The sequence below is a fragment of the Siniperca chuatsi genome, linkage group LG2 (assembly GCF_020085105.1).
Source record: "Siniperca chuatsi isolate FFG_IHB_CAS linkage group LG2, ASM2008510v1, whole genome shotgun sequence".
Lineage (NCBI taxonomy): Eukaryota > Metazoa > Chordata > Actinopteri > Centrarchiformes > Sinipercidae > Siniperca > Siniperca chuatsi.
Window position 1 is genome coordinate 3,680,796 of NC_058043.1, and position 19,628 is coordinate 3,700,423.

The following is a 19,628-nucleotide window of genomic DNA, read 5'->3' on the forward strand; positions in this document are numbered from 1 at the left end:
ATTTGTCAAATCACTAGCCCCTACTGTAGAAAAGGTTTCAGTCGTAGTCATCTGGACGCTGTTTTCAGAATCAAGACGTTTCTTGATTCTGAAAACAGTGTCCAGATGACTACGACTGAAACCTTTTCTACGATAGAACACTCCTGGACGAATGAGGGACTACACCGACTAGCCCCTACTGACACTTTGTGCAGCTTTAATAAGACAACATACTGTATGTTAAATAATTTGACTGTACATACATGTGATATTACAGTAACTTATTACTTATAATATATAATATAATATGAACTGCACTCTTACAGTATGTGTACCATGACTGTGTACATATAGTACACTGACCTGTTTATAGATCCAGCTTTTGTCTGTGTCTTATAGCTATGTTTTTAAGTTAGCTTATATTTGTTTATTTTGTTTAGCTGTGTGTCTGTGTCTGTAGCATCCTGTAAATCTGAGAGCTAACCATGTGAACTGGAGTAAAAATCCTTTTACGTGTCAATATACTTAGTCAATAAAGTTGATTCTGATTCCTCTTATTCTGATGTTACAAACATGACACATGAAAATACTTGCTATATTTCCTTCCTTCCTAAGAAACAAACATATATATATATATACATATATATATATATGTTTGTTTCTTTTAATCTAATTTAAACATGTTTATAGTTTACATTACTGGAAGACCTAAAGAGACCTGCAGAAAACATATATATAAAAAATTCATTATATATTTTGCTTTGACAATAACAACTATATAACAAGACTTTACAAACGATCAAATTAATCAGATAATTAACTGACCAAAAATAAAGCAATTATCTGTCTGTGTTATCAGCTGCATGGGAACCTGTTAGATCAAAACTTTGCTAATCCACTATAGCATGTAACAAGACCTCTCTTCGCTACCTCCTGGAGTGTTGGTGTTATGTACCTTTTGAAATGTGAAAGTTTAAAGACAGCTGGTAGGAGTTCTTGTTACTTTCACGGTGGGCTAGTCACGTTATTCCACAACAAGGCTTCAGTGTGCCACAATAAAAAATGAAAAAGGTGAAAGGGAACAAACTAGTAAATAAAACGCAATTTTAAAAAAGAAGCTCCTTTTTCATTAACTTTTAAAAACTGAATTGTTGAATTTATTTGAAAATTCAATTGTTAATTAAATATTATCTGTCTAGACTTAATTTCTGCATTTATAAATTGCTTAGATCTTAATTTGATGGAATTCGAGTCATCGATTTACTTTTAAAGTCTTTCATTACTCCCAGTGTATGGTGTCTGATTCATTAACTTTTAATGACCTGCTTCATAACCATTTGCAACTCTCTCTGGGTCCATCAGTTACTTTGTGCTTGATAGAAATACTGAGGTTGTTTACTTGCAGCAGAGCAGAACAGAGAAATACAAGACGTTGATGTTTTCAAAGGTAAGAAGAGCCAGAGAATGTAGAGGTGGCCGGAGGTTCACTACCATACGACAGATTAGTAGTAAATGTAGTAGTGTAGTAGTGTGTGGTGTGTGCATGCATGTGATACTCAGCAGCCATGTGAGAAGGCCGGCCAATGAGTTCACAAGCCGTACACCGCACACAAAGATGCAGAAATGGCCTCATATTGTAGTTTGTTTCCTCCAGTGTTGAGGTGGAAGTCGTGGTGAGTTGGCTACGAGAGACGACGGAAATACAAAAAGACATCAACACTTTACATCTGGCTAACAATAACTCGAGAAACACAAGATGTGAACGTTTTTTTTGGGGTGGGAAGAAAAGACCAAAAAAAAATCTGTTCCTGCTTCCAGCTCTCTCTGGGCTCAGGGCCAAGCGAGGGGAGGAAGGAAGGAGGTAGAAGAGGAGGAGGAGGAGGGGAGGAGGGATGAAGAGGAGTGGGAGGGAGGAAAAGCAGGAGAAAGCAGGCAGGATCTGTGGGGATTGCAGGGGTGCATGGAACAGATGCAGAATAATTTAACTCTTCCTCGGCCAAACGTCGTCCCACTCAGTGGGCTCTGCATTCAGCTCTCCTGATTAGAAACACAGTTCAAAGCTTTGTTCCAAACAGAGAGATCTGCTCTTCTTATTCTTACCAAACAACTACTTTTATCAAATTAATTTGTCATTTCATTTTAAACAATAGCTTGTAGTTTGGGTCCTTGTTGACAAAATGCTAAACTCTGCAGATTAAGTCCTTTATATTGATTGATGAAATTTAAGGGATGTCTTTCTAAAATGAATGTTAATTATAATAGATAAAAAATTTATGAAAAGTGTGAATACGTAATTGGCCACAGGAGTTCATGTCTGTTGCTATTCCTCTCAAACACATAATTCAGGCGTTAAACTCAAGGAGAAAAGAGAAAGTAGAGTTTTTAACAAAAGGTCTCAGTGACGACATTAACTTCTTGAAAAGTTTCATTTTATTCCATGCAAAAATTAAAAATGTGAAACCACTGTTTTCATTTTCACCCCCCCCCCATTTAGCATATAACACACTATAATGTAGTTATAAGCAGATATAAGCTATTTATTAATAGATATAAGCATTAATGTTTATTAATGTGTGTAGTCAACAACTATAATGTCCTGTCATGTCATGTCTCGTGCTATAAGTCACTGTAGACTTTTGTTGTTGTTTAGTTTACGAGCGGATGCTGAAATTTCAATTGTAGGAAAACAATTTAAATACAGCATCACTGAATATTTTACTTATATGTTCCGTCTCAACATTTTGTGACTTGCCAGATGTGTTAATTAACTAAGTTTTCTCATTATGTTGAAAAATAAAATGGAATCCAGGCAGCATTACGTTTCCTCGGTTGGCCTGGCACACACTGAAGGATTTGGGGCTTCACTTGTCTCCCAACAACTGCAAAACGTGCCCTAATTTCTGGGACGATTATCTTCACAGATAATTCTGTGATGAAAAGAATGCAGAAATTCGATCTTATGGCTTTCCTGAGTCCTGGAAATCCTGACAATCTGGACTCTGATCATTGTTAGCACAATTTGAAAGTGTTTGACCAAAACAATTAAACAGATAAATTAAGTGAACAAATTATTATACTGATAACTGAAGGCCAGTAACAATTTTTATATCAATATACAGTAAATATATCACTTTCACACTTTCTTACAGTATGTGGTTAAGTTAGTGAGTGCCTGGCATTTAACTCCAAACATAGTGTAAACTACAGTCTAGCAAGTAATAGATCAGAGTTTAATGACAATATGTCTGTTCAGCTCTATCTAAAACCTTTAATAAATGATGGGCTGCAGAAGTTGTTGCAGGATGTGGAGCTTTTCTGATGCCTTCCTTTCCTATTACCAAACACAGCAGGAAAGGCATAAAGACAGCAACGCAGGTTGATATGGTTGATATTCACATCCACATTCAGCCATAACAGAAATCCTAGTTTTTACATGCGTGATGCAGCGCTGCTCTCATCTCTCCACCCCCAGAAGAGACATCATTTAGCAAATGCAATAGACAGAGTCAGGTAAACATCTACAATGGCTGGCACACTAATTATGTATGCATGGATGCGTGCCTGCCTGAAACATTTGCTGCACTGTGATTTAAAATGGACTTATCAGTAAATCTTAGCAAATTAATTTTTCTGCAAATATGTAAGTGTACTACCTCTTAACTTGGACACATTTAGATTTCTACTTTTTAAAAGTCTGGTCTGTAGCAATAAGACTGTTAGTTTGACATGCAGTACAGTTACTGTGCATTTAACTTTGACATATAAGAGTTTAGTGTATAATCACCTCTGGTTAGAAGGTCCTAGCCAAACTTTCATTAAACAGCAATTTTCCTTAATCCATAAATGTTTCTGCAAGATGCACTCAACACAGTGACTCAGTTTTTCCAACTCAATTTTTCCAACTGTCATTAAATCAGTCAACAAAATCATTTCACGAATGGAAATCATCAAATCCTTTCTATATATAGGTTGGAGTTCAGTTATGTCCTTTGTTGTGTGTTTTGTGTTTATGTGTGTGTAAGAGGAAGTTGTTGACAGTGGCTGTCCATCATCTGATGGAGGCGATTTGTTGCACATGGTGTAGCTTTTAACATCAGTGTCCGCTAAAGCTCGCTGCTGCACTCCCTGGTCAGAGACAAGATGTTTATTTTGGTGTGGTATGGTTTTTTAATACTGGAACACATAATAAGCATCAGATCCAACATGTTGCATCACAATTATTCCAGCTTGTATTCATTTCAATCACCACTTCCTTCATAGGCTGTTTATTGTATGTATGCAACAGAACAATTACTCTTCAAAATGTTTTCAATAATAATATACTGCTATTCAAATAATAAGATGAAGACAAAAAAACAAACAAACAAATATAATGACATTGTTATTTTACAAAAATTGAAAATCAAGAGTAGGACAGCACTCCACTCCTGATTTTCGATTTGGAGGATTCAGCACCCGTCTAGACATACCGAGTTGAGTGCGTTGATCTATTTACAAAACAAACATGATATTAATGATGACATCCCTGACTTGAGTTTATTAAACTGTGTAACATTACACTAGAGACAGATTCATTACATTTGCTACAGTCTTTTACACGTGACTGTAAACAGCACAAAAAAGAGAAGTAGAGTTTCTACTGATTCTGAAGATGCTGAACAGAGGAAGTGCTGAATTCCACTGATAAGACTGTGAGAGTAAAACTGTGGTAATAATTTTAGGTCTAACCAAATATACTGAAGGCTTCACATTCATGTGGGCGGGACTTTCATTGTTATTGGGTGAGTGAAAGACATCATTGAAATAGGCTGGTCAACTATGCTAAGCTAATTAGCCTACCAGACAATGTTAGATAACTCAATAATAGATAACACGTGGGCCTAATAAAGCCATGAAAATGTGTCGATTCAAGACGAATTAAATGTGCAGTTTACAGAAGACAGGATAATTAACTCGTTGTCGTTGTGACAAGATCAACTCTTGTTATCTCGGGAAATCAACCATCTGTTTTCTTGGACTAGTTCATTTTGTCATTACAATTGTCTCATTATCAGAAAATAACCTTTTGGTGTCCCAAGATAATAAGAAAATTAACTCTTGATCTTGAGACAAAAAGATTACAAACTGAATTATTGCAAACGTGGCTCATGTTCTCTGCTTCTGTAGCAGCTGAACTTGAAATGACATAACTTTAAATAGCCCCCAATTTCATGAATACACCGGAGAGCTCTCCTCTCTCTGAATGAAGAATAAATTAAAGTTTATGCATCTTGTGCCAAACTAAAAAAAAAAAGACTTAAGTCTTTTACCACATACAGATTATCATTGCGTATTGTGATTTTTGGGCCAAAATAATGTTCACTTAGAGATAGACTTATATTAATCATTAAGTTCAATGTTTTTCAAAAAAACATAATATAAGTTAAATGGTTTTTGTCTTTTAAAAATTAGCAACAATAAACTTTGACAAGGGAAACATTATTATGATTATAGGCCCTGTTTAGTTCAGTAAAATGCTTTTTTTATTATTGTGAAGTAGAAAGTCAGATGCACGATGCAAGTGACCTTTTTAAATGAAATTTAAGTTCTATTCAATTCTGTTCTGTTTTGTAAATTACCAAGCCACAGATACCACACATGCATGTCAAGAGAGCTGCTGGTGAACACATGTACTTTTCAGCACCACTTTGCTCAACGCTTACAAGCTGCAATGTGGCTTGCTAAAGAGCACACTTACAGTACTTAATAAAGGAGAGGGATTGTCAGCCACTCTGTTTTTTATATACATATGTATTAATTCATTATGTCTCAATCTGTTGCGCTTGATTGCTGTGTTGCTTCAGCTCTGCATTTCAGAGATCCCCTGATTTCTTTCTGCTCATGATTATGATGTGTTTATTACAATCAAAGTGATTGCATTTGCAGGAAATGTAAAACACAGCACTGGGTTGGTGAGGGAAGAGGTAGCATCGAGCTAAAGACATTAACTCTGTGCTGAATGTTCATCTTGATTATTGATACTCAGCTGTGAAGTGAATTAGGCAACGAGGACCATCTAGTTTGACATTTTATAACATTTTTTGTTCATCTACTGAAATTATATAACTTGTGAACTTTTGCTTTTACATTTTGCATCTGTGATCTTTACATTTTATACAGCATATAGCGGTCAATCTGCTTGTTGAAATCACTTAAATCTAAGTTTGCTTGATTAGGCTACTTGATTAGTTCTACATCATAACATTAACCAAACTCTGAATGTGCCATCACACCAGGGCACTTTTCTTATCCACCGGCCCAAAACAATTATTGGATGGATTGCCATGAAATTTTGTGCAGACTTTCATGCTCCCAGAGGATGAATCCTGATAACTTAAGATGGCTTTAGAGCCACTCTATGCAAGGGGTTAAAGGCAGTCCCATTGTTGAAACCTACAGCATAGTTTTAGATTTATAGTTGAACGTAGGATTGTTGGAATGTTGGAAAGTTCTTGTCTCATCACTGTGTAGGACACTACTGCCATGCAATCGCTGTGATGGAGAGCTGTGATCACGGTGAGCTGAAGGTTTTGCAGTGGAGATGGCTTTGCGAAATGTGTGTTACTGAAAAGGAAACTTTGTCTTCATTATCAACATAGCTACGGAGACTAGGCTACACGTGCAGGCTCCGTAGCAATGGCGTAACCCTTTAATGCACAACCATAAATCCAGCTTTTGTTGATCCCAGGTCAAAATGTCCACTTGTCAAACACTTCAGTTCATGTCCTCATACCTCTATAATGACCGAATTACTATCAGCCTCACCTGTGCTTTGAGATAAAGCATGCTAATATGCTAACAATGTTTAGCACATAACACTAGCATATTACCTAACATGCTAACATGAGCCGGACCGGAGGTGAACCAAACACATTGTGGTCAGCGCCTCAGCCCCCAGGCCACCAGGGTGCCCCAGGCTATAGACTTTTGAATCTAAACTATAATATTTAAATCATGCCATTCAAATGACTTCTGCTTTATTGGATGATTTTCATAACTGCCTAAAGGGATATTCAGCATTTTCTCATACAAACCATGACCTTCAGTCTAATGAACCTCAAAGAACATTGTTGCTGCAGTTGAGGGTAAACACAGGTACACATAGGCAAATATAGTACAACATGCTTTTTCAAACAATGCGTATTGAAAGTAGCCTCGTGGTTTGAAAGGTCACACATTTGATTCCTGTCGCTGCAGTTTGTCCTGCAAACATGTCCTAAAGAAACACGCTGAGCTCCTACCTGCCTCACTGTCACTCTGGATACAAGCATCAGCTACACGCCTGACATGTAAATGAGTATGCTCACCTAAACCTAATAACCAGTGGACAAATTAATGGTGTTACTGCCTCTAAACAGCTGTACTTATTTCAGCTTTGGGGTTATAAATGTACTTAATAACCTCAAGTTTGCTGTTTATCTTTAACTGCAGTACATGCTGTTCTTACTAATGTCTCATCACACTTAACAGTGAAATATATTGTCATGCTTATTAGCAAACATAAATTCAAGTTGTTAGTGTTAACCATTTCGGCCAAGCCAAATCCTGCTGATTAATCTTACATTAATTAGCCATTTAAAAGGCCAAAAGTCCATCCATCTATTTTTTATACCACTTTAGCTTTGTCAGGCTGGTGTGACACCGGATCCTATACCAACATGCAGTGGGTGAGAGGCGAGGTAACAACAAACAAACACATTCACACCCATATTCACGACATATGGAACAAGTTTCTGTCTGTCAGCAGTTTAGTAGTCACTGGTATCTATGTAGAGTAAACTACTACTAAGCCACACTAGACAATCTAACATCAAATGGCAACCATTTACATCATACTTTAATAAGCTGAAGTTGTTCACCAGTGATCAACCATATCTGTCTAATTTTGTTACATTAAAAGTCTGTATTTCTTTCATAAATCCAAGCAATAACTTTTCTTCACAATCATTTTTAGTCACCCTTCTCTTTGTTTTACACTCTTTATTGAATCATGACTCTTTTCTACACACGTTAGTTTCTTTGTGCTGATACAGCTGACACCTGCCATCAGTGTATGAATGTGTGTGAAGGGGGTGAATGTGAAATGTAGTGTGAAGCGCTTTGAGTAGTCGGAAACACTAGAAAGGCGCTATACAAGTACAGTCCATTTACCATTTACACCTAAGTTGTAGCGAGAGTTATAGTTTGCTCTTGTTTTATAGTTCACATTAGTATACATATATATGTGCTGTATATGTCACATATGTCTGTATGTACTGTATTTGCAGTGGTGGACAGCAACTAAGTACATTTACTCAAGTACTGTACTTAAAAACAATTTTGAGGTACTTGTTCTTTTACTTGAGTATTTCCAATTGATGCTACTTTATACTTATTCTCCACTACATTTATCTAACAGCTATGGGTACTAGTTTACGTCACCATGTGCTAATACTAACTGATAAAGTTGTTACTTGTCCCACAACAAAACAAACAGGGGAGCCCCTAAATATTTCAATTATCAAAATTTCTACAGTTTAGACTGCTTCTAATGGAATAATAAAAAAACACATTATCTCATACATCTAATTAGTCCACTTAGTTTAATTTGTATTTCAACATTAGAAAGAATAGAACACAATACGGAGGATAAGGAATAAAAATAAATAAGTATTCCAAAAAGCAAACAGGTTAAAAGTGCAGGAGAAGGAAAAAAAAGGATTCTTTGCAAGCCAGACCATGTTGTGATGTTGAAATCGCTCAGGGGGATGTATTTCTATAACATTTCAACTGGTTCTCCCAGTACATTTCTGCTCTTCAATCACATTAGACAATGGCAGCGTGTTTGTTGGGCGGTAGCAAACAGTGTGAACATTTTATTAAGCAAAGTGTTGCCTGGTGGATGATGTGTACTGTATGTCTAATTTAGTAGCAAACATTAATGATGCAGAAAAGGTTTCAGTTCATATTCTCTGAGGAGGAGCACGTTCACCACTGTGAGATTTTTCTTCCATACAAGGAGTGAGTGACCTGCAGCAGTGGTAACCTCACTGTAACACATTGAGGTTATGGGGGTCAACAATACACTCCAACAGTTTGCTCACATCTACAATGTACAGCGACTGATTACTAAGAAGGTATATCACGTACCCACCTAGTTATCGCTACAAAATGACTTTAATTTTGACTTAACAGGTCAGGTCCCAGTGCTTTGCATCTTAGCAACTTAAATTGCAGCGAGAGATAACTACTTGAAAAATTCAAACCTCAGCACTCAGAAACTCTGTGAAGTGAAGCACACGCAGCATGCTCAGGATTATCATCTCAAGTCTGTCTGTCATGCTTTAAACCAAAGGGATGAGATCGGTTAGTCCAGATGTTAGACACAGTTGTATTTCACTCTTAATACTGGGTTCGAGACAGCTCGGGACTTGTTAATGATGAGTTTCAACTTGTAAAAAAACACAAAGTGATTGGTCATGCAGTTTCAGAATAACAGGCCAGAGGGCTTAAACACGTTTAAGTATTTAATTGTACAGCATTATTTGCCGCTCTGTGTGTGATAGCATGTCACGGGTTGGTTATAAGCCTGTAGATTCAGTTCATGCATTTTCAACAAAACAATCCCAACTCAAGGTCCACTTTCTAGCTTTCAGCCATATCACATGGTCTTCATCAGTGGATGCAGTTCAGTTGTTATGGAGAGTGTGAGCTCAGTAGCTGATTTGACTGTATCCAAAGCACTTTTAGGACTTCTCCTGAAAATTCTTGACCTTTGTTTAAAGATGTCTGTTTCGGGGCGCCCCAGTAGCTCACCTGGTAGAGCGTGCACCCCATGTATCAAGGCCCTCTCTCTCTTTCCTGTCTATCTTCAACTAGCAAATAAAAGCCCCACCCCCGCCAAAAAGATAACTGTTCCAAGTCTGCATCCAGCAGGAAACTTGAACAAAATGTGCACATTTTCTGGATTTTTTGATTCATGTATGTGTGAAAAACCATATTAGACACATGTTACTATTTAAAGATTATTGTATATGTCTTAAAACATTTCTGGTGAGGATCTCAAAAAAAAAAAAAAAAGCCTGAGAAGCAGTGTTTTACTTCCCTCTCTGGAAAGTTTCAAGTGTGTTTTGATGTGGTCAGAAGTGTGCTCTGTTGCACCTGTAACCATGCCCAACAACAGTGATGTCACAGCGTACCGACACACCTTGGAGTACACCTGTACATCACTGCAGCAAGGTGAGGCGTTAAACCACTGGAGTCAGCAAAAACAAGGGTGTTAATTTGCATTTTAGCTTTTCAGCCAACTTGGATGAGAGTTCCTGAATAGTGTTATGGATGAGATAACAGCTACAGTGCTGAGCTTGCATGTCAACTGAGCAAACTCCATCTGCTGATTATGACCGTGTGATGTGGTTCACAGCTCCAGAGTTGAGATTGATGTGTAAACTGCTATTTCCAAGGTGATGTATGAACTTTAAGCTTCATCTGTACACATTCCTGGCATTTCTCCTAAGGAATCCTGTGTGCTTTCATATTTTTGACACGTTAAGTAGGTAAGATTGGATGCATTTCTCTGCTTACACCCATATTATTTTTATTTTGGGCACTAAAAGATATATATATATATATATTGTGTTATAAAAATGTGCCTTTAAGAGTTTTAACTCTTTCAAATAACAGGAGACAGTGACTGACGGTCAAGCAGAAACGCAGACTTCAGGTGAAGTTGGGAAAGGAGGCAAGTTGTATGCCACCACAGAAAAAGAACAACTCCCCATCAGCCTTTTAGCCCAAAATACCCATAAAAAAAAAACAAGCGCACATTGCATCCACATCAGCCCACAAACAGAAATCCAGCACGCAAACTGAACATCCGGGAAACGCAACCTGATCTGCAAAAGATGTGGATGTCTTATTTCTTTTCTTCCGCCCTTCAAACCCGGTGATGATGGAGGAGGAGTAAAAAGCGACATGATTGGTGGATGCAGCCAGTAGAGGAGAAATGTAAACCCCTTCGTTTTGTTGCATCGGGGGGGTTGAAAACTGAACGCTCCCCTCTTGTTTTTTTTTTCTCCTCCTTTCTTCAATGACAGCAGGACCCAGCCGGGCGGTGCGGTGGGAAGCTTCCCCCGGTACGACAAGGATTTCCCTGCAAGTCTGCGGTAAGGACAACAACAGAACAACACCACCACCATCTAAAACAAACAACAGGCAATGTGCGTGAGGCTCACATCAATGCGAATCACCAGGAAGGGAGAAAAAAACCCCGCACACAATACACAATGGTGTTGCCTGGGGCTGCCGCGATAGCTCTCAGACAAACCCGGAGAGACTCGCTCGTTTCGCTTGCTTGACAGCTGCAGGGCCAATGGAAATATGCATGGGGCCAGCTGCGCTAGGCTGCAGCCAATGGAAAAATCTGAAATGCTGAGCTGCTACTGGATCCAAATGGTAAGGTTAGGCTGGCTGCAGCAGCCACACCGCCGCCGCTGCTGCTAAACTTCCACCAAATAAAAAAGCTGTTTGTGTTTTGGCTGCTGCAGTGGCCATTTTAGGTAAGAAGCGCCCTTTAACTTTTGGATGCGGCTTGTCTTTGTGGGTACGCGCGTGTGTGTGTATAGGGAGTAGGTGTGTGTGTGTGGTGTCTAGACTGGACTGTGGTGGCAAAACAGTGCAGGACTCCGGCGTCCAGACTGAATAAACTCCGCGGAGCTGGTGGCTTTATGTGGATTAAATAGATATTGCGCGGAGTTCCACTCCTCCTCCTCCTCTTTTCATCCCTCCCCCTCCTCTTCCTCCTCCTCCTCCCCTCCCCTCCCCTCTCTCTCTCTCTCTCTCTCTCTCTCTCTCTCTCTCTCTCTTTCTCCTCTCTCCCCTCCCTTCCTTGCCTGCTAATTTTTTATGCATTTTTCTAAACTGTCATGGCGATTTTGTGTCCTTGGAAATAAAAAGCGCCAGTGTTTTTCGGGCTAACCGGGAGGATGTCTCGCCGGTGAGAGCGTGTGTCCGGTGTCCGGAGCAGGTGAGCAGTGCGCCGGGGAGGGTTTTTCTGTGGAGAGATGTCCCCGAGAAGGAGTTTTAGAGGCTGTCCACACGTGTAAGGAGAGGACTGTTATAATATATTTACAACAGCGATGCAGTGACATTACAGAGCTAGCGGAGAAAGCTAGCTCGGTAGCAACGGGTGCTAACATGAAATAGGACACAGTGTCTCCTTGTCTCTGTAGGTGTGTGTTTGTGTGTGTTTTCATTCCAAGTCGCCGTTTTTGCTCGCCGGGAACTTATTTTTTTCCCTCCTAGCTAGCTCACCCAACTTGTGGCAATCCAGTGGCTTGCAACATTCAAGCTAGCAGTGTGTTAGCCCCTGCGTCTGCTAGCATTCGTTATAGGCAAAACCTCAAAGAGGTGTAAGCTAGGTTGTTAGCCCGTTAGCCTCTTGAAACATTTGTAGCTATGGTAGCCAGGTATGCGTGCGGGCATATAATGAGTCATGGAAGTACATTGAGTCATGAAGTGTGGTCCGTCTGTCCACACACTTTCACCTGGCCAGGTGTTAACACCCCTGGGCAACAGACGAAGGGTGTGCCAAGAGCTAACCCCAGTCATTATGGTCTGACTTAATAGATAATTGCACTAATTGTGAATATGAAAAATTAGTTAAAGTTGAATAGGTTTCCCCTTTATATTCAGACTTTAGGGACCAGACTTTGCTGCCAGCATGGCTATAGGATATTTTGTTTTTACCTGTCAGGACGATGCTGGAAAGTGTCCTCCATAGATTTTTTCCTCTAATTCTCTGTATATGGCATAACAATCTGCAGTTGAAGATGGAAATGTAATTAATTTCTTCTCATTTGTCCAATCTGGAAGCAGTGCTTTTGGTTTACGATGAGATGAAAGGTTGCTGGTTCCATTCTCAAGACTTCCTGGGTGGTTTCAGGGTGACACTGTTGCAGTGTTTCATCACCAGGCCGCACGGTGACCCAGTGGTTAGACATCTCACAGGATTAAGCGCCCGGCTTTGCTTTAGTCTCGTTGTGTTGTGTTTGCATGTTTACCTTGTGTTGGTGTGTCTTTCCTCCCACAGCATTAAGACATGCAGCGTAGGTTATTTGAAGACTCTAATCTGAATGTGTCCGTCTGCCTATTTGTTCTGCCCATTGTGCTACACTTTTTACTGCTGGCTTGCAGAACTGCACTTTGACTCCATCATCAAAAGAAGTTGCTTGGGCGTGGAAAAACAACAACAACTTTTGCTCCGTTCTCAGCTGTTGAGACAGCTGACAGTTGAAGCAGGAGTAAAGACTGGCAATGTGCGTTTGTGTACGTCATAGCGCAATAAGTTAGTTCTACTTTATCACATTAATTAAAAGAATAATTAAAAGAATCATCTACCATATTATGTTCGTACTGATGCAGGATAAATACAGGATGGCAGATGTTTTCAACTGCTGTTTGTAGAAAAAACGTTGAGATCATAGAACTAACACATAGAGTTAAATACCCGATAGTGTTGGCATTGAACATGTGACCTTTCCGTGACAACACACCTTTACTCTGCTAATACTTTTTTAGGCAATAATAAGTGTGTTGTCAGTAGTAATACTTGGTCATTGTTTATATTTGGCAAAACCAACTTTCTGTGCATTTCTATAAACCTCTTGCAGTGGGTGCAGATGACCCCTTATTATTATTTTACAATTTTTAAAAAAAAACCCTCACTGATTTAACTTGACAGTGTGACACTTAATATCTTACAGGGGAAGCGTTCAAGGACCCACCTGTAAGAAATGCAAGAGCTAACATGTTTGAGCATACTCTGCCAAAACACATGTTACATGTTTTCTGCATTTGACTTGAAGTAACGTGCGCTCTATAATAAATCAGAGCAGGACAGATATAAGCTCATAAGCTGTGACATCTACTCTCCCTGGCCACTTTATTAGGTGCACCCATACAATTTTATGCAGTCCAATACAACAGAACTGCCACAAATTCTACATTAATGAAGAATCTAATGTTCAGTTTTTGTTGACACTGTCAGAGAAGTTTTAATTCAACTATACGTTTATTATTGGGTTCGTACTGTAGTTAGTGGTGGTGTTGTACTGGACTGCGTTATACTGAAATGTGTTTCTAATATTCTTCTTTGTTAATGGGGTGGGCTAAACATTAGAAACCCCTCTCAGTATAATGCAGTCCAGTTCAACACCACTGCAAACTACAACCTCAATAATAAATAGTAATACCTCTCTGACGGTATCAATCAAAACTGAACATTAATATTTTAAAATATTGTAAAGGTAGAATTAATTGCTGAGGTATTGCATTAGAGTGGTCACTGAGTGTGTATCTGCACCAAGCATTACAGGTACATTTTTGTTGATAAATCACTGGTTGAAACTATACACACGAGAGTACTGCAGTGAAATGAAAACTACTGTTTCAGTATCAAAGTGATGACAGAAGTTATGGGATATCGATATATAGGGCTGAGCAATCATTTTGTGGATACACTGCAAATTATGCAATGGAATAAAGCCCATCCACCATCTAGGGGTACACTATATAGACACTTTTACTGCTTTATTGAAAATAATAACTAGCAAAGTTTGCTTTTTCATGACTAATCTTAACAGCAAACTTTTTAATGTGTCTAATAAATAAATAATTTAATACAGTTTAATATTAATTACATTTGGTTACAGGGTCCGTACGCACAGTAAATCACTAATCACAATCATTTTTAGAGAAGACTTAGTTGTTTTTGATATCAGGGCTCAACACTAACTTTTAAAAGTGGAACTGAAAATATGGTTGCCATAATACATTTTAAGCGTTGCCTTTTTTTGGGGGGGGTGATAGTATATACAAGGTAGATTTATTTAACATTTTACACCAGGTTGTATAACAAAATTTGAGTTGTATTTCCCTTTAAGCTACTCACAAAAAACAATGTTATATAGGCTGATATTTGAATTGAAGAATACATTAACACATTACCTTATTTCTTGTAAGTTATTTCTTATTTCACCATTTTAATTCCACTTAATTTTCCACCATATTTTAGTGTTTACTCACAAACTACTTTAAACTGCTCACTTTGCTATTCCCTTCTGTTTTCTCTACACACGCACACACCTACACCTCTGGACTCCTGCACACACACCGGCTTGCCTCGTCCCGCCTCTTTCTGTTTCTCCTCTGTTAACTTTCTTCGACAGCAGTATGTTGTAGTCGCCCAAAAAACACTACTCGCGTTTTGGATTTTTTTTCACCCGCGATTCCGTTTTCACAACAGCAGGTGAGCCGCGTGCGGAGGAGGAAACGATCGAAACCAACGTGGTACCGAATGACATCGGCACCGACAGGTGCACTTACAAGCTTTAACAAAACAACGGCATAAGTAGACCTACGTTTAACAGGAGACTCTCTTTCTGTGTGTTTCTCTGCAGAGCATGTGCGATTATCAGTAGACCGCACGGGAGGGGTAGAGCGAGGGGAGATTGTCCACTTGTTAATCGTTCGTGGATGGAGTCATTTTTAAAATTTTTATCAGACCCGCTAAATTTCAGGCCCACTAGTGCGACCAATGAAAATGTTTAGTCGCACTTGACAGATTTTTGGTCCAAAAGCCCTGCTAATGCAACAAAACAATTATTCATTTTGGGGTGCACATTTTGCTTTTGCCATTTCTTTATATATTAAAAAGTGGTTGCCACTAGGGATGAGAATTGATAGATTTTATTTATCAATGCCATTATCACTTCTGCTTATCGGTCTGATTCTTTATTGATTCCCTTATTGATTCCAGATTAATTTTCTGTGTGGGGGGAAAAAAAGTAGGCCTACACTGGTTTTCAGCGTCAGTGCAACTGTTTTATTATCTCTGAGTCTGAACACAGTGTAGAAACAGTAGGCCTACAGTGTTTCCCTCCCCTAGGTTGACTGGTTTGGGGGGAGGCAGACTGGCTGCGAGGGGGGGTAATAACTGTCAAGGTTCATAGACAAAACAATTGTTTTTTTTTCTGTCATCATTATTAGCTTAGTGCTATGGCATTTTTGAATTAGTCTAGCGGCTAGTGGAGTTTTTACAAATAAATGCAGCTGTCAGAGCCAGCTTTTTTCAGTTCAGGGTTCTTGCCAAGATCAAGCCCTTTGTCTCCCTCACTGACCTTGAGAAGGTGATTCACGCCGTCATCTCGTCTCGACTTGACTATAGCAATAGTCTTTACTCTTAACGGCTCTGAACAGGCACACGTAAGCTCATCACCCGTTTTGGCCTCTTTCTGCTGGCTTCCAGTTGTTTTAGTATTGATTTTAAGATCTTATTGTTTTTTTTTTTTTTTTAAATCGTTAAATGGGTTGGCGCCTCCTTACCTCACTGATCTTTTATCTTTGCGCACTCCCTTGAGACCACTGAGGTCTGCTGACCAGATGCTTCTGGTTGTCCCAAGATCCAGATTAAAGCACAGGGGAGATCGGGCCTTTGCTATCGCTGCTCCTAAATTATGGAACAGCCTACTCCTCCACATCAGGACCTCACCTACAGTGGACACTTTTTTTTAAAACTTGTTTGAAAACCTGTTTTTATTCTTTGGCTTTTAAATCAGACTGAATTTTGACATTTTGGATTCTATTTGTGTGTTTTTTATTTTTTTATTTTATTTTTTTAAATGTGCTTATCAATAAATTTGACTTGACTTGACTTTTCCTCTGCTCATAGCTTAACAAATTATATATTATTTATAATTTTTCCTACTCACCATTGGTTTAAGTCACTGCATCTCCCTACAGAACACCACGGTTGAATTTCAGCGTTACGTAACGTAACGAGTTGCCGTCAAATCGAGTAACGTTTACTTCACCTGTCTCCGCTCCGTCTGTGTACTCAGCCCTGCCCTCGGTGAAACACAGGGAGCAGACAGAGGAGAGGAGAGAAACTAGCGCGGCCGGCATGCCGACATCGATTAAAGGAATTGATAAGCTCCGAGGCATACGGTTCCGATGGATTGGACAATTTAGAACCGATTCTGAACAGGAACCGGTTCTCGATTTCCATCCCTAGTTGCCACTGATGGCAACCAAAGGCCAAGAATTGTTTGCCAATTTCTTTATAATGGTTGCCAATGGCAACCTGTTAACCGTTACTGTCGAGCTCTGGATATATAAGAAAAATAAGACACTGTAGCTGAGCTCCAGTTCCATACTACATACTAACTGACGTCGGTCAGATGTCAATCAAACTGCAACTTAAGAAAACCACTGCCATTAAAACTTTCCAAGAGACAGCAACATCATCCCCATCATCATTTTTTTGGTTTCTGAAGGATTCCTTGAGCTGTTTCACCACCATCCACAGGTGGTTTTAATCTTTTGCAGCTGTGATAAGCTCCTCTGGTGTGTAGCATGTATTTAAGACACAGCTCGAGGCTCATGGACTTTTCCGTTTAACATGAGAATCAGTGAATCGCCAAAAAGACACCGTCACAAAGATTTGTTGGTGGCAATAACTAAAGCTACATCTTCTTCTATTTTGTGTGTGTGATGCGTGGAGCAAATGCAGGTACTTTGTTGGCACATCGCAAGACAACATGGTGACTAATTTGTCCTTAATATCTCTTCCTTTTCCTCTTTCCATCTCACCTCCCCTTCCCTCTCTTCTTCCTCTCACTCTTCCCCCTCAATTCATCCCAATATCTCATGGTATTATTTCCTCTACTTCTGAATTGAACTCTCTTATCTCACCTTCCTTTCTCTTTTTCTCACTATTCATCTATCTATTCTTTAGAAGCGGCATTCATTTATAACTTTCTCTATAACTTCCCACCTTGTATTCCATATGGTTCTGCTTGATGTATCTAGTGGGTCTCAAAAAGATTATCCAAACCAATAATTAGTGGCATATGATACCTTCAAACACCTTTGGTTTCTCAGGTTGCAATCCCAGATCTTTACAAATGTAAGGCAAGCCTGTACTGGTGGTTGAGTATTGAATCAAAGTTTTATGGTAAATCAGCTAGAAAATTGAACAACTACTCTAGTTTGTCTAAAATCACTACAAAAGCTACAAAATATTAGATGATAATAATAACCTTTTATTTATATGGCACTTCAAAAATATGTAAGTGCTTTACAGACATACGAACAGGTGCATGTATGTGGTGATGTTATGCAAACAAAAATATCTCAATTTATAGTGTATTAAACTGTAATTTTTAGGCTCTTGATAATGGAAAAACTTACAGCATCATGCATTCCATTGTAGGCACTATCCTTTCATTACAGGGTCACAGGTTCAGTGTTCAGCTGCAGGGGTTGGCTGTGACAGGAGACTGTGAAAAATTTCAACTTGAATACCTAAAATGACACAAAGTTCATACAGCATGTTTCACCCAGCCAGACTGTGATGTTTTGTTATGTTTTCTACCAAAAGAAGGGATGAGAAAGGAGAAAACTTTCTCCTGGAGTACACACTCACCGCTGTTAAGAAGATGATTTGTGTGTGTGTTTTTGTTTGTTTTTGTTTTTTACATTTCAGTTTGTCATTTCTGTGGGTGGAGACAGCTACAATTTGTTTTAAGCAGACTGGGTGAATCTCAGTTTAGTGTCAATTAGTGTCAGTCAGCATCTCAATTAGTTGGAATGGAAAACACTTGCTTTGTGTTTTTAGGCTGAGAAGGCAGCTGTACATTTACATTTAAAATGTAAGCCTAGTACAGGTAAGGCAGTTAACATTATGGTTACATCGTAGTAAAGTCTGTGTTTGATAAAGATCTCCCAAAAATGCCCCATACAGCTCTGTTATAAAAGCTGTTGAATACCCATGGAGGTTGGATCTTGACTGAAACGAGTCTCGTGTCTGTTAAATTGTTAGGTTTATTATATGTACTTGAAAACAATCCTAATAAGTAAGTATACAGATGACAAACACAGCAAATGAAAGACCTTAACAGACCATTAATTATGTCGTGAGAGCTTTCTACATTTTGAGTGCACCAGTTGCATCCTGTTAGCCTTCATAATTCTTAAGTCATTTTCAAGTAAAAAAAAGCCACATTAACTGGTGCTTTTCTGTTTTTAAATCATTATAACATCCGTGTGTTTTGGACTTGTGAGACAAAACAAGCAATTTGAAGACCTCACTTTGGGTCAAATTGTGATTGATGTTTTTTACTGTTGTCTGAATGATTCATCAATTAATTGTAAAAAAACAAAACAAAAAATGAAACAAAACAGATTGATCACTAATAAAAATATTCATTAGTTTACCCCTTAAAGGGAAGTTTAGAAGATGGTCGTGTGTTGCAAACATTAGACAATGGCCATTTTTGTGCAAAGGGATGTTTAACTTGGTAGTAATGTATAAAACATTTTAAAATGTATACATTACCTGTACATAGGTCTTCACTGTGAGCTGCAAGTCTTTTTTTTGAAAATGTATTAACTTAGGCAATGGTTTTACTGTGGTGATGTGGTTCAGTGAGTGGAAAATGCTGGAGGATTCAGTTGTGGCCTAAAATATAGCACACAATAGTCTAAATATGTCAATGTCACAGTAGCAGCGGACTAGGTCAGATGGATGCTTGGCATGAAGGAAAAAAGAAAAAAATGTATCATCAGGAGAT

At 38.8% G+C, this 19,628-nt stretch overlaps 1 protein-coding gene across 8 annotated transcripts in view; it reads left to right on the forward strand.

Moving 5' to 3' along the window:
* The first annotated feature begins 10,780 nt into the window (after window positions 1-10,780).
* Window positions 10,781-19,628, forward strand: part of chd6 (chromodomain helicase DNA binding protein 6) — a 105,754-nt gene continuing 96,906 nt past the window's right edge. For 4 of the 8 annotated variants that reach the window (XM_044217538.1, XM_044217505.1, XM_044217561.1 and 1 more), the window contains exon 1: window positions 11,865-12,022. The gene's annotated coding sequence lies outside the window, so the exon portion shown is untranslated. The other 4 variants (XM_044217513.1, XM_044217530.1, XM_044217522.1 and 1 more) reach the window with 4 other exon arrangements.